The sequence below is a fragment of the Salvelinus sp. IW2-2015 genome, linkage group LG15 (genome assembly GCF_002910315.2).
Source record: "Salvelinus sp. IW2-2015 linkage group LG15, ASM291031v2, whole genome shotgun sequence".
NCBI classification, from domain to species: domain Eukaryota; kingdom Metazoa; phylum Chordata; class Actinopteri; order Salmoniformes; family Salmonidae; genus Salvelinus; species Salvelinus sp. IW2-2015.
In genome coordinates, this window is record NC_036855.1 from 29,921,031 (window position 1) to 29,941,385 (window position 20,355).

The window sequence follows — 20,355 nt, forward strand, 5'->3', positions numbered from 1 at the left end:
CTACCGGTGTCTTCGTATACCATCGCTAGTTGCAGGTGGAACGGAAGAATAAGAAAATGCTTGGTTAATAAATTAAATACATTTTCGCTCCAACACCAACCTGACCTGAGCAATGAGAGAAGATCTGAAATAGACAATATGGCGGCGTACACACTGTTGGATTACCTCATGGAGCAAAAAATYTATTTCATTTAATTAATGGAGCATTTTCTAAATTCTTACATTCCTCTTGCAACTAGCGATGGGAGATGAGAAGACACTGGTAACTTCCAAGTTGAGAGGAAGTAATGTTCTCGCTACGTAAAGGTTAGTTGAAAAATGACTGCCATATTTTTACACAAGCTAACAATTCTGTAGCTACTTGTATGCTAAGCTCCTAACCTCATCCAAGTGGTAGGCTAATCCTGAAATATTCAATACAGGACAGCAATATTGTTGACAAGCCCTCATTTGTGTCCACACACTTTATTGTAATCTGATAGAGAAGTGATTGGATAGGTCAAATGARGCGAAACAATGGACTTTGACCTAACACTTGTCCTGAAAAAGTAAAAAATAAATCACAATATCAAACAATTACTCCGATCAGAATTGCATCAGAGGCAAACTCTGGAATAATATTTAAATGTTTTTTTCATGTAGGCCTACATGAATAAAAAGGTGTCAAAGCGTAGGTGATATGCATACAGCCTCATGTCCAAACCGTGCTGACATGTGGGAGGTGCCATAAAAATGTAGCCAAACTTTAATGASACTTTTAATTACATAAATATAGGCTAAACACCAGTTATGTTTGACAAATATAATGGGATAATTAACATTAAAGTCTAAAGGCTTGATTCTGTCAACATCCTCGAGGCACGGTTCGTTCATGGTCACAAGACCGGAGTGTGAAGAACACTGCCTGTTGTGCACRGCACATCACCCACCTTGAATTTGAGCGGAGATGGTCAGCATTTAACTATATATTTAACCGTAAAAACGTATTTGTTTAAAACCTGGACATTTTATTTAGCATGTCTTACTGTGATTCAAAGTAGCCTAGCCAAAATACGGCCATAGAAATGTTGAGGGAATTATTTTATAAACACTTAATATGCCATTGAAACAAGCATTTTCCTCATATTCTATTGGTTTTCAAAACAYCATTATTTTATTGTCCAGCAGCCAAAGGCATAATTCTAATCATACTATTAACTCATGTTAGTTACGGCATCTTTAGATCTCCCTCTTTCTAAATTTCTAAAATATATTTGAATCTSTGTCACATGAAACAGCTTGTGCYTGCAGTGCGCTTTTGAGAAGTGTTGTTTTCTCCTAAATTCATTTTGGAAACATTGTGRGCATTGTTGAGCTTATAATACGAAGAAATAAAACTTGATCAACATTATAAGCTAAACGGTGTGATCTGTTGCATCAGCCTCATTGATTWAAAAAAAAATCTAATATGTGCAGTGATTGTATGAATTTTGGATCTGTTGTCCCAGAYTCCGTTTTAAACCATATACTTATTTATCATAATAATGAGAGGACGCCCTTAATTTCGAGCCCTGGGGGGGAATTATTTAATAAAGACACAAAAAATGATTTMGTTGTAGGCTAATTGTAATGTTGCAATATTMTATAGYTGGGGTGGGTATAATTTGTGTAACGTTCCAACAACTTTGTAAAGTACAAGTTAGCCAACAAACAACGCATACAAAGTAGTCTGATCAATTCACCTAGCTTACTAGCTGCCGAATAGGCATCAACTCACCACGTAGCTTATTTATTTATTTGTATCCCTTTTTCTCCCAATTTCATGGTATCCAATTGGTAGTTACAGTCTTGTCCCGTCACTGCAACTCCCGTACGGACTCGGGAGAGGCGAAGGTCGAGAGCCGTGCGTCCTCCGAAACACAGCCAAGCCGCACTGCTTCTTGACACAATGCCCACTTAACCTGGAAGCCAGCTGCACCAATGTGTCAGATGAAACACTATACACCTGGCAACCGTYTCAGCGTGCACTGTGCCCGGCCTGCCACAGGAGTCTCTAGAGCGAGATTGGACAAGTACATCCAGCTGGCTGCGCCAGAGCCTGGACTCGAACCAGGATCTCTAGTGGCACAGCTAGACCACTGCACCACTCGGGAGGCCCACTTATTCTTAATGTGTGTCCATAGGCTACCAGAGTGAGGACAGACATTTTTCAGAATAAACGTATTGAGTATAAAACATAATTAAATAGCCCACTCCCTACCCGGTATCTTGTTCTGCCGCTATACAACTTTGTATGCGTTGTTTGTTGGCAACCTTGTTATTTACTACGTTTTTTTTAACAGATTCCTGTTGGAAAGTTCTACACATTAAATCCACCCCCAAGGYTGGCCAACCATCCTCCAGAGTTGTATTTTGAGACATAGGAAGAGTGTAGCCTACATTTGTGTCTGATTATCTATGGGAATGAAAGATAGTGATGCATTTTATTTTGTAAAGTAACTCCTTGCAACATACAATGATGTAAAAATTGAGTTTGGACTACACACACACATATATATATTTTTTTGGGGGGGGGGGGACAACAACAAGTGACTTGAGCTTTTGGACAAGTAAAAAAAATTACAAGTTTTACAATAGCTCAAAAAGTTAATGTCAAGCCCTGATCAGCAAATTCTTTAAAAAAAAAACTCTACTGTCACATGAGGTCAGCACCTGGTGACCACTAAAGTGTGTGCAGGCTTTTGTTCCTACCCAGCACTACAGCAACACACCTGCTTCAACTAATAGTTATTTATTATGAAGTGGCCTAGAGAAGCAGAACACATAGCTAGCAAGTAACTTKTTATTTCTAGTTGCAAACAACATTAAGGTTAGCTTGTTAAACCAATCCTTTCTCTAATATCTCTGGTTAAGCTAGCTGACTAACGTTACAATGATTAGAAATCTAACGCTAGCTAGCTATAGCAATAGTGAGCAAAAATMTCCAATCTGAGAACCAAGACAACAAAATGCCCATTATAGCCTCTTGCTTATAATGTTACCTTTAGTCAACAACTTTGATCAAACACAGATTGCAGCGAGTTAGCAAACTAGCCAGCTAGCTAAAAGCAGCAGTCTTGCACTAGATAGCTGTCACAACAAGGACAAAACAGGCAAGTGACAACTCTTTGCTACCGGTCTGTTATGCAACACAATACAAAATAAGAATATATTACAATTAYCCTGCCTGGTTACCTACTTTGAGTAAAGTAAAATGTACTCACTGTTACACTTGCTTCTGAAGATCAATTCATTCGGTTGGCTAATAAAAAATAAAAAAACGTATTCGCATATATAGGGTGCATTTGATTTAGTTTGGCAGTAGGCWAGACCGGAACTTTCAGTTCAATGTCACTGGACGAATGAGAACTCCGCTCGCCCCGTGGATGGTTCCAGAATGGCCCGGGCGTAAATCGGGTGCAACCACTTCGATGGCGACCATCGAGCAACACACACTGTGATTCGCCGATACTAATGTTGCGTTCATGTCATGTCGGGAACTTGTAAATATGACGGGAAAAACGTGTAAAATCGATGGGGAAAATGCACYTGAACGCTCATCCAACTAGTAATTGGTAGTACAGTATGAAGACAGGCAGAAACAACTTCTCRAATCGAAGTCCCCGATCACACCTGTAGGCGATGTCATTGTTACGTTAGCTCGCTAATGCCACGTTCAAACCAACTGGGAACTGGGAAAAATACGAGCTCCGAATGGGCATAATCGTTTTGAATGGTCATCCAACTCGTGAACTTSGGCCTCTTTCTAGAGCCCCGACTTTCCGACCTGAATTTCACTGACGTCATAATTTGACCTCGTACATTCCCAGTTGTTTGACCACCCAGGTGTTTTTAACGGTCTGAAGTCACGCACCACTGAAAATGGCAACAAACATGGCCGCGGTTTCGGCTGTCAATTCATATCGGCATTGGTCAATGGTTTTTGCATTCCCTCAGCACTCCGCCAAGATGTGAACGTGGCATAACCCAGAGGAGATTGTGCAGATTTCTCATATCATAATTTGGAAAGTTAATGTCAGTTTTATCATTTCGATTAGTTGATATTAGTATTTTTTGGCAATGCATGTGTAACTGGGTAGGTACAATTTAGTCGTTTTGGTCAGTGTTACCTATGGGGACACAATTAGTGGGAKACATGTAAAAAGGTATAAACAAAGATAATGGATAAATTTAGAGTTCACGCAGTCGTTTACATTTGGAAAAAAAATGGCCAGTTCCTGTTTACTTAAAAGTAAAGGTAAACTGCACCCAAAAACTATATTTTGGCATTTGTTTCATTAGTCCATTGTTGACATAGTCCCAAAATGTGTTGCTTGTCAGAAATCAGCCCCATATGATGTATTTTGCATCATATGATGCTGTATTTCAAAAGTTATATATCTTGAAAACTTYGGTGGATAGTCAAATTAWTTTAATAGTTCATTTAAAACGTTTAAATGCTTTACAAGAAATCAGTTTACCTAAAAATCCTGTTTTAGATGGACACATCTGAAATCAGGCTACCCGATGGGACTCAAATAAATGCATAAAATCACCAGACAAAATAAACTTTCTACCACATGTTATTTTTGCTAAGCCTATTTGAGTACGGACATATACAATTTGGACGTGAAAACTATTTCTAAGATGCATACTTTCAGTTTTRCCAAACTCACTTCACTCGTGCATAAGAGGGAGGCTGGCACACGTGCAGATCAAATACACCACTAGAACGCAGATTAAGATGTTTACATGTCATAATAATGGTTTGATACTGTTCCATCAATTCKATTCCAGCCATTACATTGAGCCCGTCCTCCAATAGCTCCCCCCACCAGCCTCCTCTGATGTAAATGTCCAATGAAACAGAAAAAATTWGCTAGTGGGATGTCTCGCTTCCTCTTCATCTCTGGTATAAAAGCACACCTGTGGTGATGGTTTCCCAGGAACTGATGGCTTCTACAGTTGTAGCTAGATGGGGTACAGCACCATCTAGTTGCATCGGGGACAACTGTAGAATTTGAGATAACTCGAACCCTTTTCCTAACCTTAACCTAATTCTCCTAACCTGCTACGTAAAGTAACTTCTGTCCATAGCTGTACTCCATCTAGCCACAACCATAGAAGCCATTGAAAGCTCGGAATTCTCTGACTTCCGACTTCAGTGCGTTCAAAACCACTGGGAAATTGGAAAAAAACTAGCTCTGWCTGGATCATCCAACTCAGGAACTCAGGCCTCTTTCTAGAGCTCCGACTMTCCGACCTGAACGTCACTGACGTCGTGATTTGACCTTGTATTTTTCATAGTTCCCAGTTGTTTTGAACACGGCATAAGAAACCATCAGTGTCACCGTAAACCAAAGCCCTGTCCGCAAATAAGAGCTTTGTACACAAGATGAAGGTCAGTAGGTGCTCTGTCGGGAACCATGCAGTCTGTTAGAGAATAAATGGTTTATGGTTGATTGATTAAAGGCTACTGAGAAGGTTCCATGTGTTTGGAGAGGCTTTGGGGGCCAAGCAGTTAATTGAAACCACCCTCCTTTAAAAGTATTGTCATTGTTTTTGTCATAGTTTTGTGAATTCTTGAAAGCACTGTTAGACCTAGGCCTACTGTAGGATGTTTCAGAGTCATCTACTGAGTAGGACTTACTGAGATCAAATCAAATGTTATTGGTTACATGTGCCTAATACAACATGTGTAGACTTTACAGTGAAATGCATACTTACGAGCCCATTCCCAACAGTGCAAAGTTAAAAAATAAGACAAATATTTCCACAAAAAAAAGGGAATAGTAACAACAAAAAAGGTTATATACAAGGAGTACCAGTACCGAGTCAATGTGCAGGGGTACGAGGTAGTTGAGGTAATACAGTATGTACATGTGGGTAGGGGTAAAAGTGSATTTTTMGGGGGCCTTCCTCTGATACGACCTGATATAGAGGTCCTGGATGGCAGGAAGCTCAGCCCCAGTGATGTACTGGGCCATACGCACTAGCCTCTATAGTGCCTTGCGGTRGAKTGCCGAGCAGTTGCCATACCAAGTGATGATGCAGCCAGTCAAGATGCTCTCAATGGTGCAGCTGTGGAACTTCTTAAGGAACTGAGGGCCAATGCCAAAATCTTTTCACCCTCCTGAGGGGGAAGAGGTGTTGTTGTGCCCTCTTCATGACTGTGTTGGTGTGTTTGGACTGTGATAGGTCCTTAGTGATGTGGACACAGAGGAACTTGAAGCTCAACGCGCTCTAATACAGCCCAGTCTCTGTGAATTGGGGCGTGCTTGGCCCTCCGTTTCCTGTAGTCCACAATATACTCCTTTGTCTTGCCAGCTTTCCGGGAGAGGTTGTTGTCCTGAGACCACACTGCCAGGTCTCTCACTACTTCCCTATAGGCTGTCTCATCATCGTTGGTGATCTGGCCTACCACCGTCGTGTCTTCTCAAAACTTAATGATGGGGTTTGAGTCGTYCCTTGCCACGCAGTCSTGGGTGAACAGCGAGTACATTAGTGGACTGAGAACGCACCCCTGATGGGCCCCCATGTTGAGGGTCAGCGTGGCAGATGTGTTGTTGCCTATCCTCACCACCTGGGGGTCCAGGATCCATTGGCAGAGGGAGGTGTTCAGTCACAGGATCCTTYGCTTAGTGATGAGCTTGGAGGGCACTATAGCGTTGAACGCTGAGCTGTAGTCAATGAACAGCATTCTCATGTWGGTGTTCCTTTTGTCCAGGTGGGAAAGGGCAGTGTGGAGTGCAATAGGTATTGCATAATCTGTGGATGTGATAGAGCGGTATGCAAACGGTTGTGGGTCTAGGGTTTCTGGGATGATGGTGTTGATGTGAGCCATGACCAGCCTTTCAAAGCACTTCATGGCTACAGATGTGAGTGCTATGGGTCTTTAGTCATTTAGGCAGGTTACCTTAGTGMTCTTYGGCACAGGGACTATGGTGGTCAATTTGTTGTCATGCTGTTATAGGACCATCCCCCATGAGGAGCTGAGCATAGGCCTAAACCATCCATACACGCCTCTAGCGAACTCGACTTTGTTCCATGTCGTGTGTTTACTTAATATAGCCTACAACATCGGATGTCTATGGTAACCTTCATACATACAAATTCTGAATTTGATCATGTTCAGGTGAGTTCATTTGGTCAAAGTAGGAAGCTTAGTATAAATGGCCGCATATTTGAATTTACCGCTGACATGACAAAGATAGACGGATTTTAAACCAACCACGTTGGAGATACTAAGTACGTTCACCCAATCAAAATAAATATTTCCTCGAAGGCCCCGTGATAGGGGCGGGATTCAATTGACGTTTGTTCTGATAGTTTTGTTGTACTGACGCTGTTTGTTATTTGATAGAATATCAGTTTGGCCAGGCAATTATTGCAATAATTTTCTCTTGAAGTAAGGTATACTATTTGCTGTCGAAACTCATTTTCTACGCTAGGATATTGAAAGTTTGCGACTTTTCACATTGCTTTTTGTTTCGGGCTTTAAATGGAGAGGTGGACAGGCTATTTACCAATAGACTAACTTGTCTTAATTCCTATTAAATAAATAATGGACCGATTTTTTTTTAAAGGAAGGAAACATTTCACCACAGGTTATGTTGATTTGTTCCCTCTTACCCTCCAGATATTGAGCAAATAAGTATTGGCTAAGCAAATCACTGACTACACAGTATTATTCTCGGGCACTGTGCGAGAATAACTGTAGCCCTCTCGTTTGCTACAAATAATATTGAAAAGAGAAGAAATCATTATTCGGATTGGTTATAAATGTATATTAAGTGTTGTCGACGTTATTTGAGGTGCAATTCAAAGACGGAGAAGAAGAATAGAAGTGTCAGGTGATTTCATCAACGCGAGGAACCATCTGGTGATTGCATCGCTAAGTTTACCCTGCTCCTGCGTGTTATCCCTAAACTCCAGTGGAAGCGAGAAGGTAAGAGCCGTTATAATGTAACGTATCAATGTGCTATAATGATTTTTGGTTAAATAGAAAACGTCAATTTGATACGAGTATTTTCATTTTATCAGCCGAACAAACAATTATTATTCCTACGTAGTCGTAGGCTACACGCTACGCAAACGCTTTGCAATGGTCATGGAAGGATTTGTGTGCCAGTGTGGTGGGGATTTTACGGAGTTGGTGTAATTTGATGGCACTCAATTGTAGACTAGTAAAATGTATATTTTATGTAAAATGCATTCGATGAACCAATTATTAGTAGCCTAACGACATTTATAGATTGCAATAGAGTAACGTTAGCTACAGCTTTGTCCCCTTGAATGACAGTTCTGTTTCATAAAGCATGCAAACCCATGTCGTATGTTTAATGAATATAACCTACAAAAAAAAGATATGTAGTTCACTGCCTCCTGATTCTGCATATATAAGAGCACACAAGTCATCTATTGTGGAAAAGTTAAGTGCCTCAGTCTGCCCGTGGCACCAACAATAGACTACCTACAGGTAACTGCAAACATAGTGTCTTAATAGGGCGTTGGGCCACCACGAGTCGCCAGAACAGCTTCAATGCGCCTTGGCATATATTCTACAAGTGTTTGGAACTCTATTGGCGGGATGGGTCACCATTCTACCACGACAAATTGCATAATTATTTGTTTTGTTGATGGTATCTCGGGCGCTGCTCCAGAATCTCCCATAAGTGTTGAGCTGGTGACAGATGCACAACCTTTAAATCCCCAATGCTCATTTGGCTGCGTCTACACGGGCAGCTGAATTCAGATKTTTTTCCACTAATTGCTCTTTTGACTAATCACACATTTATCAGAGCTGATCTAATTGGTCAAATGACCAATTAGTGAAATTATCACTGATCTCTTTAACCATGGTAGCCAAAATAATGGGCGACTAGGCATTTTTAAAGGTGACCCTAAGCGTGGGATGTCAATTCATTCATGAACCACACCTGTGTGGAAGCACCTGCTTTCAATATACTTTGTTTCCCGTATTTACTCATGTTAACTTTATTTTGGCAGTTACCTGTTCCATCTTTGCAATAATTCTAAATAATAATAATGTGTTTATGCTAACCTTTGGCAATGCAAAATACAGCGAAGTGACTTTATTTATAGTAACAAATGTGGTGGTAAACTTTGAATATTTATTAGATGGATAATAATGTAAAGTTGATAGGCGTAATCAATCATCTTATTTAACAATAACATATTTTATGGCATGATGTTGGTATTGACTTTATGAAAGATGAGCAGCAGGATATGTCATATTTGCCACATAGGACACCTGCCATGGTATTTTTGAGATGCCTTAGGACCTCAGTTTTTCCAAGATGTAACACATTAATGTGTTTTTATTTAATTTATTTTTTGCTGCTGTGGATTGAACTGTCAATCATTTCCCTCTGCTTTTGTTTTTCCTTATTGAGTGAGTGAGTGGGTATCCACGGTGTCTAATTTCTTCTCTTGTAATTACCCAGTATGGAAAAGGGGGCACTTGCGAGTTGCTGCTCGAATTATTTGTGAGGGGGTTGATTCCCTCTTATGTGGCTCTCCTCTTGAGGCCTGAACACCCTTTATGAACATTGATAGGTCTAATATAATGAAATGCATGRGTATTGCCACAGAGGCATTTGATGTGTTCAATTCTGTTGATATTACTGCTGTAGAGAAAAGCGATTCAGTTGGATGGAATAGACATTTATTGGCCATGCAGTGTTGTATGAATGAATATAAATAGCTTCTGCAGTCAATCACAAGGTCGTGCTCTGGAGAGCTGTTGCTCTCCAGTGGCAWTTTTTTTATTCAGTATTAAAATGTAGGAAATTCTCAGATTTATATACAGTGGAGTCTGAAATTGACACCCTTAATAAAGATGAGTAATAATGATATAAAATAAATAATTCAAATACTGAGCTACATTATATGCTAAAACAAATGGGGACATTGTTTTATACGAATACAATAGCTCAGAGAAATAGATTTTCTTTTAACAAGATCAAAAACAAATCAATGGTAGGCTTCAAAATGATTGATACCCCGGAATATGTTTTTATAAATAAAGCATTTGCAAGTTTAGTATTTTGTCCTATATTCTTAGCACACAATGACTACATCAAGCTTGTGACTCTACAAACTTTTTGGATGCATTTGCAGTTTGTTTTGGTTGTTTCAGATTTTGTGCCCAATAGAAATGAATGATATCATGTGTTGTCATTTTATTTTTATTGTAAATAGAATGTTCCTAAACACTTCTATCTTAATGTGGATGCTACCATAATTACAGATCATTTTGAATAATGATTGAGAATGTTAGAGGGCCTAAGATCATACCCCCAAACAGTGTTTAACATGTCATCGCATTTGCTAGTGTCGTAGAGTAGAGGCACTTTTTATTTTTTTGTAGCCTAGGWTCCGMGAAAAATGTGGCCTTTTTATAAATGTGTTTCATGCAATTTTACTTCATTTTACATGACTAGAGACTTWGGCTGAATCTTTTTTAATACCGCACAAATGATCAAAATGGCAGGCTACTTTAACACAGAAACTGAAAATCTGAGATGAATAGAAATGACCTTGTCTGGACTCCATCAATAGCCGATGTGTGGAAACAGATATTGAAGGCTACATTATAACGAAATTATAGTCCTAAAAAAATGCTTTACAGTTTAACTGACTCACCCAATGATGCTTGATGGTGATGGCTGATGAGCTCATGCCAAAAGCCTTTCTCTCTTTTGTAAAACAATATTTAGAAGTTTATCAAATATTTTGGTAGCCTACAGCATAGTGTTCTATTTTCAGCAYGAYCCATTTGCTTTCCAACCTGTGTTTTCCCTCGATTGTATTTGAAATATTGTGAAAGGCCTGTTTGTCTTCGTGCTGTTTTTTCATTGACAGATTTGCTGCGCATTCCCGACTGTAGGCTATTCCTTGTTATTGGGCTACAATCCACAACTAGGCTATTTAAAAAAAATAAGCTATTGATCCTTTGTGGATAAATTATAAGCCTTCTCGTGGTGTTTTGCAAATGTATAGTGCATTCGGAAAGTATTCAGACCCCTTACCTTTTTCCACATTTTTTGTTACACCCTTATTCTAAAATGTATTAAATAACACATTTCCTCATCAATCTACACACAATACCCCATTAAAAATAGTTCTTTAGAAATGTGAGCACATTTATTAAAAATAAGATACTRTATTTACGTTATTATTCAGTCCCTTTGCTATGAGACTCGAAATTGAGCTCAGGTGCATCTTGTTTCCATTGATCATCCTTGATGGTTCTACAACTTAATTGGAGTCCACCTGTGGTAAATTCAATTGATTTGAGATGATTTGGAAAGGCACACACCTGTCTATGTAAGGTCTCACAGTTGACAGAGCATGTCAGAGCAAAAACCAAGCCATGAGGTCGAAGGAATTGTCTGTAGAGCTCCGAGACAGGATTGTGTCGAGGCACAGATCTGGGGAAGGGTACCCAAAAATGTCTACAGCATTGAAGGTCCCCAAGAACATGGTGCCGTCCATCATTCTTAAATGGATGAAGTTTTGAACCAGCGAGACTCATCCTAGAGCTGGCCGCCTGGGTAAACTGAGCAATCAGTGGGAGAACCAAGGACCTTGGTCAGGGAGGTGACCAAGAACCTGATGGTCACTCTGACAGAGATCCTGAGTTCCTATGTGGAGATGGGAGAGCATTCCAGAAGGACACCCATCTCTGCAGCACTCCACAAATTAGGTCTTTATGGTAGAGTGGCCAGACGGAAGCCACTCCTCAGTAAAAGGCACATGACAGCCCGCTTGTAACTAAAGGACTCTGACCATGAGAAACAAGATWCTCTGGTCTGATGAAACCAAGATTGAGGAAACCTGGCACCATCCCTACGGTGAAGCATGGGGGTGGTAGCATCATGCTGAGGGGAGGTTTTTCAGCGGCAGGAACTGGGAGACTAGTCAGYATCGAGGGAAAGATGAACGGAGCAAAGTACAGGGAGATCCTTGATGAAAACCTGCTCCAGAGAGCTCAGGACCTCAGACTGGGGGAGAGGTGTAACTTCCAACAGGACAACGACCCGAAGTACACAGCCAAGACAACGCAAGAGTGGCTTCGGGACAAGTCTCTGAATGTCCTTGAGTGGCCCAGTCAGAGCCCGGACTTCAACCCAATCGAACATCTCTGGAGAGACCTGAAAATAGCTATGCAATTGACCCCCATCCAACCTGACAGCGCTTGACAGGATCTGCAGAGAAGAATGGGAGAAACTCCCCAAATACAGATGTGCCAAGTTTGTAGTGACATACCCAAGCAGACTCAAGTCTAATTGTTGCCAAAGGTGCTTCAAAAAAGTACAGAGTAAAGCATATGAATACTTATGTAAATGTTTTTAATTGTAATACTTTTGCAAAAGTGTCTAAACCTGTTTTTGCTTTGTCATTTTGGGGTATTGTGTGTAGATTGATTGGGGGGAATTTAAAAAAAAATCAATTTTAAAATAGCCTGTAATGTAACAATGTGGAAAAAGTCAAGGGGTCTAAATATTTTCAGAATGCGCTTTATTTCAATTCATAAGGGGTGCTTCTGTTCCTTCAGAACCCTTCGCGCGGCCATAATTCTATCAGGAAATAAATGAAGTGCAACACTGGAGAGATGAGTTGCAGGCTCATGTCTATCAGAGCAGAGAGCGATCATAGAAAGTGAATCTCATTCTAGTTATGTGAGATACTGGCACGTTTCTCACAGACACGCTTTGGTCTCCAACAGGTTACAATGTTGCGCAAACCATAAACCCAGGCTGGCCCAACCCAAATCAACTTAGGCTCGGGCTGAAAATCTACTTTTTTACCTTTTGTTAATTCTGCACTTACAAAAAAAAAGTTGATGAACTTTGATCTATTCTGTGAAAAGTTAAAATAATTGTTCATGACTTGAGGTACCAAATGGGTGCCGGAACAAAGCAGTCCAAAACGGAGAGGTGCAGGATCCGGCTCAAATTAAGCAATGGCACCAAGACATTCTAACCTCCCTCCATTACCAATAACATGGGAGGTTAGCATGTCTTGGGTGGCATGATCTTTGGCCATCTAACTATCTCATCATTATTCAAGCTTCGTTAAGAATTATTTTAATTTCTATTGGGGGGGGGGGTTAATCTGAAACACAACCGAAACGAACTGCAAATGCATCCAACATGTTTGTGGAGTCACAAGCTGGATGTAGTCATCGCGTGCTAGTTAACCAAATACGGAACTTTTGACTACTTAAACAAATATTTAGAGGTGTCAATTTTGACCTCTAACTTTATTAGATTTGTTTATTTCTTGTTAAACAATATCTGAGCAATTTGGATAATATAATCCCCTTTTCTTTTTTTTGCGTTGAATGTAGCTCAGTGTTTGGAATATTTTATACAGTCATTATTGCTCATCTTTATCAAGGGTGTCAATCATTTRYGACCCACTATGTGCAACGTCACTACTCCAAATGCATGGGAATAATAGTTTGTGTCTGTCACAAGTTCTACACATGGATTAGAGCACTCGTATGCAACCAACAATGGATGGATGTTATTGGTTCAACTCAAGTGCTTTCCCTTTCGAGTGCTGTCTATTTATTTAATAGAWAAACATGTGCTACATGAATAATTCCTCAAAGGACCCATCAGCAAAATGATTGTTTTTGTTGTTTGCCATATATCTAGCAGTGAGTGACAATATCCTGGAGTCTTGGCTACCATGGATCCTAAGTCTGCTAGATTTGACAAAACAATGCCTAGCTCCTGTCAAGGCATCTGTCAGTGTTCAGCTGCCATTTCTGACCRGACGATATCTCATCCCACATAGGCCTTCTATGTTCCACTTTGTCAAGGTGATTCTATTAATATTTACTCCATTGATGCAGCTGTCTGTTGTATCATCCCTGATTTTCTYAATATTCTATTGACTTTGTTTTGATTTTGTCAGGCTATATGCTGTTCAGTGGGAACGTTATGGCTGCATCTCAGTGTCCTGGTAATAATGAGACTACTTGATTCGCGTTAGAATGGTCTTTCAGCCTGGGCTGTGAGGAAGTTCTAATTGAGATAGAAAAGAGAACCCTAATGCTCAGTGTGATCTCCCATGCGTGGCCTACTTGGCGACAGCTATGTTGAAGTACTGTGAATGTTGAATGGGGAAGGTGGCAGAGTTACTACATTTTATTGATCACGCACATGGTTAGCATATGTGAGTGTAGTGAAATACTTGTGCTTCTAGTTCCGACTATGCAGTAATATCTAACAAATTCACAACTACCTTATAAACACAAATGTAAAGGGATGACTAGAATATGTACATATAAATATATGGATGAGCGATGGCGTGCGGCATAGGCAAGATGCAGTAGATGGTATAGAATACAGTATATACATGAGATGAGTAATGTAGGATATGTAAACATTAAAGTGCCTTTATTTAAAGTGACTAGTGATACCTTTTATTAAATCCATTTATTACATTTATACATTTACAAGAGATTTGAGTCTGTATATTGGCAGCAGCCACTCTATTAGTGATGGCTGRTTAACAGTCTGATGGCCTTGAGATWGAAYKWSWMRTTCWGTCTCTCGGTCCCAGCTTTGATGCACCTGTACTGACCTCGCCTTCTGGATGATAGCGGGGTGAAAAGGCAGTGGCTCGGGTGGTTGTCGTGTCTGTATTTTGGGCCTTCCTGTGACATCGGGTGCTGTAGGTGTCCTGGAGGGCAGGTAGTTTGCCCACTGCCCTCTGGAGAGCCCTGCGGTTGCGGGCGGTGCAGTTGCCGTACCGGGGGTTGATGCAGCCCGACCGGATGCTCTCGATTGTGCATCTGTAAAAGTTTGAGTGTTTCAGATGACAAGCCAAATTACTTCAGCCTCCTGAGGTTGAAGAGGCTCTGTTGCGCCTTCACCACGCTGTCTGTGTTGGTGGACCATTTCATTTTGTCCGTAATGTGTACGCCGAGGAACTATCCATCTTCTCCACTACTGTCCTGTGGATGGGGGAGTGTGCTCCCTCTGTTTCCTGTAGTCCACAGTCATCTCCTTTGTTTTGTTGACGTTGAGTGACGGTTATTTTCCTGACACCACACTGAGGGCCCTCACCTCCTCCATGTAGGCCGTCTCGTCGTTGTTGGTAATCAGGCCTGCCACTGTAGTAGTGTCTGCAAACTTGATGATTGAGTTGGAAGCATGCATTGCCACGCAGTCATGGGTGAACAGGGAGTACAGTGGAGGGCTGAGAACGCACCCTTGTGGTCAGCTGATCAATTAGTAATGGGGATGCTTTACCTAAATCAATCAATAGTGGGAAACAATGCAATGATGCATTCTCAGTATGCGAAAATAGAATGTTTAATAGTATGCAACATTTAGAAAATGGAATATGGTTTAAATGCCAGGATGTTATTTATACTTGTTTTGGCTCTAAATATAGTAGATTTCTTTGCTCACTTTTCCACAATGCATTGGGAGAGTGTGGGCTGTGAGTGATGGGCCCTATTCTTTTCAAGTTACCCCCAAACACAACTATGCTACTTAATTGGGAAGATACCTGAAGCTTCTGCGGTGGTGTTCAAATGTAAGCTGTCGTTTTTGTTGTTCTTAAAGGATCACAAGCATTGCATCTTGCWTTGCAACTTATGCTACGTTTTGTATCGACTCCATTTATTTAGCTTACTTTCTCATACAGCGTTAAGTCTGTGGRGGTGGATACTGTGCTGAATAGCCTGTGTGAATCCTACACTGATGTGAATCTAACTCTGTATCATCATTTTTTGTATGCTTCTGTAGCTATTGCTTAATGGTAAGTCCATTCCTGGGAAATTGGTAGTGCCAAACAGCAACTATTTTTGAGGCTTCATAGAATGTGTAATGGAAATTTGTGCAGCACATTGACTCGGTACCGGTACCCCTGTATATAGCCTCGTTGTTATGTTACTTTTTGYWWWTTWAWTTTTTYACTTTAGTTTATTTAGTAAATATTTTCTTAACTCTATTTCTTGAARTGCWTTGTTGGTTTAGGGCTTGTAAGTAAGCGTTTCACGGTAAGGTCTACACCTGTTGTATTCGGTGCATGTTACAAATACGATTGGATTTGGAATGAATCCTGCATCGAGCAAGTGCTTTAGCCCTTGGCGGTTATAAGGGGGATCTCGCCTAAAGAGGTTCATCCTTGAAAATGATACAAAGAAAAGCCACCTATTACTATGAGCCAGTGTCTATCTAGCTGGCCATCTACTCCAATAATATTGTACATGTCTGACCTAGGAGCAAAATCATGTCGATTATTACATTGCCTCAACTTGCATGCACATTTGGATYAGTAAATAACCTACAGTAACACCACACTCTGCTGTCTCTGTAGTATGATTGATTAAAGTACAGTATCTTACTGGGGAGATGAATCTCAGTCAGTGCTGTAGGCAAAGGTTTCTGTGATGTGACTGCRTGTGTAGTGCGAGAGGGAGGCCAGGTCCAGAGTGAATGCCTCTTTATGCTCCTGGCTGACACCTGCTTGGCTGGGGGGGGGCAGAGCTGTGCTTCTTCCTCCTGTCCTACTTGCTTGGTATGCTCCTTCAATAAACCCTTGGCACTGGTCTCCTCTCCCTCCTGCGAAAGGGAATAACTCTCCAGGTCTTTGTCTGGCCAGCCCCAGCACACACAGCATAGCCCCAGGACMGTGAGGCTTTTTTGATTGTTAGCTGTCTTGGGTTAAATATAGAAGTTTATGAAGGATAGGAAATATGYGGGTTACTAGCTAGGGAATTAAGAAGTACTCTGTTGTTGTAGTCTTATGTTTTCCAAATAATTTMGTGTTTTTTGACAAGTTCCCTCCAGTTAATAAAAAAAGAAACAGATTAAAATCAATATGTCAGAAATGGAAAATTAACTTCAGCCTTAAAGTGAATTGCTGGCTCTTTCTATTAACCGTACCATATGAAGTGTACTTTTTGTTTATTTTGTCCAGTGTTATTCTTGTATTTCCATAGCCCTGTGATATAGTGATGGCATGTACTCAAATGCGATGCCAGGGCATGCTTTCAATCATCTCTTCGCAGTCAGACACAAGATGACGTCTGTGCCATAAATTGTTTTTAAACAAGATTTCATGGCATTATTCATTATTCCCCTCAGTGCAGGGATCTTAGGTGGGGATGTGTAATAGAATAATASTGGGCCTGTTCCACTGTAACATGTTGACTAGCCATTAATCTGCCCCCCCCTCCCCCGCTCCAACCCACCCCACAGTGCAACTCAGGGACACTATGCATAAACATAGAGCAATTACACCAAAATCCCTCTGCATCAAGAGAATGAACAAATCATTTTTTGGGGGTGGGGGATACTGTAAATTKCCTGGCTGATCCCCCTCCACCCCAATCTGAGGATGACACTGGCTACAACCAGGAAACAATCAGCGGTGTTAGTGCAGTCAGTCACTGTGCCCTAACACCTTTTCCTGAGGACTTTACCCAAGATGATCTCTGCAGCTGACAACTTCAGGCAGTGGCCTGGATTGATCTTAATTARATCCCCCATGACCTGCTAGTCAGTGGATTGAAATCTCAGCAGCACATCTTTTAGTCCCCCACCATGCAGCACAGTCAACATCTGTGCTTAGTGTTGTATTKATTTAGGGCTCGCTGAAGCAAAATGTTTTACAACGGAAAATTAAAAAGCAAATGTTTCCTGTGGTGTTTTATGTCTGGTTGCCACCTGAGAAAATGACCAAACCACTAGATCAAATCAGCAGGGAACCATCTTCTGGTCCCTGCTGTATGGAAGATTAACCCTGCTGGGCCCTGCCCTGCTTTGATTATGTCTGCGAATAAGAGCTGCTTAATTATAATCACTGCAGGGCCATCCTGGGAGGGTAAACACTGGCACGGGTGTGTCTGTCCATCAGCCCAGACACCACACTGCAGCTGAATTTGCAATGTGTCGGTCTCCTGCCCAAGTCCACACCTGCATGAGAGCAGGTAGGTTGCCATGGGCAGTTCAAGTTCTAGACTACCACAATGGTGCCCTACAGTGAACCTTAATGTAGCATTGTTGTTGATTTTAAATATGAAGGCTCAAATGGATTGCATTTTGTAATGGTATTTGGTTGTGGATTTTAGACTTGCATCTCCTATTTTGTCAGTTTCACCAGAGCTTGAAAGAGTGAAATTAAGTAGGGAAATTATTAAATGGTTTGAGGAGAAAATAACCTTTATCATTTGTTTATTTGGGTTGAGAGTGTAAAAAAAGAGCGAGGGAGAGGTACATAAGTATGCTTTAATGTTCTGCTCTACCATCTCTTTCTGCTCTGTGCATGTAGAAAGAGGGGCTGTGGGAAAGATCTCGCCTGTCTGTGTGGATCCACTGGCCCTGTCCTCTGTAGGGTAGGGGCTTGATCCCTGCTCTACCCTAAAGGACATACCACTGGTAAAGACCCTCCAGGAGATTCTTCCAATGTAAAACAGGAAAACCGCTTATCTAGTCTTGCTGGTGTAGCCAGGGCTCTAWATTGGTAATGTTCTTTGTGACCAGGAGTTTATTTCGCTAGTCCCAAAATAAATCTCACTGATTGTTGTAATGATGAAAAGACATGTGTAGATTCGATGTTGTCATGGTTGCACTATTCCTACAGTGAAAATGGCTCGTTTCTATCCAAACCAGGTCAAKAYATTTGACCTGTATTACCGACGCAACATTTTTATCATCCTATAGGTCGTTATTAATAAAATGTCCCTGGTTCAGAATGTTCCATTTGGCTGCTGGGAGGCAAGGAGACCCCTAGCTTCGCTAAAACCATTGACAACTACGTGCCGTTTTCAAGGGATTGTTAAATAAATGTTAAGTATTTGGTTTTATTATCGTCACCTCTTGAAGAGCGTAGTCATAACTACACATTTSCAATTTATTCCACATTTTAGCTCCAGCAGTTGTACAGCAAGTAACGATATGCTTTTCATCAAACATCAGTTGATCATGTCAACATCAGTTGATAATGTTCAGATACTTGAGGGTAGCTTGGTTGTTGATTATTGCTAGACAAKCATTTTCAGGTCTTGCCATAGATTTGTCAAGCTGATAAGTCAAAACTGTAACTCGGCAGCTCCTGAACATTCACTGTCGTCTTGGTAAGCAAATCCAGATTTGTAGATTTGTTTTTGGGTTTTAGGTTAATGTCCTGCTGAAAGGTTAATTCATCTCCCAGTGTCTGCTGGAAAGCAGACTGAACCAGGTTTTCCTATAGGATTTTCCCTAATATATATTTGTTTCATCCTGTAAAACTCTGTAGTCCTAAATGATTACAATCATACCCATAACATGATGCAGCCACCACTATGCTTGAAAATATGGGGAGTGGTACTCTGTAATATGTTGTCTTGGATGTGCCCCAAACATAACKCTAAGTTAATTGCGTTGCCACATATATTTTTTTTGCACTATTACTTTAGTGCCTTGTTGCAAACAGGATGCATTTTTTTGGAATAGTTTTGTTCTGCACAGGGTTCCTTCTTTTTACTCTGTCAATTAGGTTAGTATACAATGTCATCCTCAGTTTTCTCCTATCACAGCCATTAAACTCTGTCTTAGTCACCATTGGGATCATGGTGAAATCCCTGAGCGGTTTCCTTCCTGTCAGGCAACTTAGTGAAGAAGGATGCCTCTATCTTTGTAGTGACTGGGTGTATTGATACACCATCCAAAGTGTAATAACTTCACCATGCTCAAAGGGAAATTCAATGTGTTTTTTTTTTTATGTATTTTTATCTACCAAGATGCCATTATTATTCCCCTTATTTGCGAGGCACTGGAAAACCTCCCTGGTCTTTATGGTTGAATCTGTTTGAAATGCACTGCTCGATTGAGGGACCTTACAATTATATTTATGTGTGTGGCACATATATTATGTTAAACATTATTATTGCACACAGAGTCCATGCAACTTATTGTGACTTGTTAAGCACATTTTTACTCCTGAACTTATTTAGGCTTACCATAACAAAGGTGTTGAATACTTACTGACTCAAGACATTTCAGCTTTTCACTTTTGTAATTAATTAATAAAAAATCATAATTCAAATCAAAMTTGATTTGTCACGTYTGCCGAATACAGGTGTAGACCTTACAGAGAAATGCTTACTTACAAGCCCTAACCAACAGTGCAATTTAAGTAACAAATGGGTATAAGGAATAGATAAGTAAAGAAAGGGGGAGAAAAAGAGAACTAGTAACATTACAGTAGCGAGGCTATATACAGGTGGTACCGGTACAGAGTCAATGTGCGGGGGCAGCGGGCAGGATGCTCTCGATGGTGCAGCTGTTGAACCTTTTGAGG

At 40.7% G+C, this 20,355-nt stretch overlaps 1 protein-coding gene across 3 annotated transcripts in view; it reads right to left on the bottom strand.

Annotated features, from left to right (window-relative positions):
* LOC111974641 (transport and Golgi organization 2 homolog) overlaps positions 1 to 3,332 on the bottom strand; it is a 49,350-nt gene extending 46,018 nt beyond the window's left edge. For 2 of the 3 annotated variants that reach the window (XM_024002527.2, XM_024002525.2), the window contains exon 1: positions 3,243 to 3,332. The gene's annotated coding sequence lies outside the window, so the exon portion shown is untranslated. The other variant, XM_024002526.2, reaches the window with a different exon arrangement.
* Between the last annotated feature and the right edge of the window lie 17,023 nt (positions 3,333 to 20,355).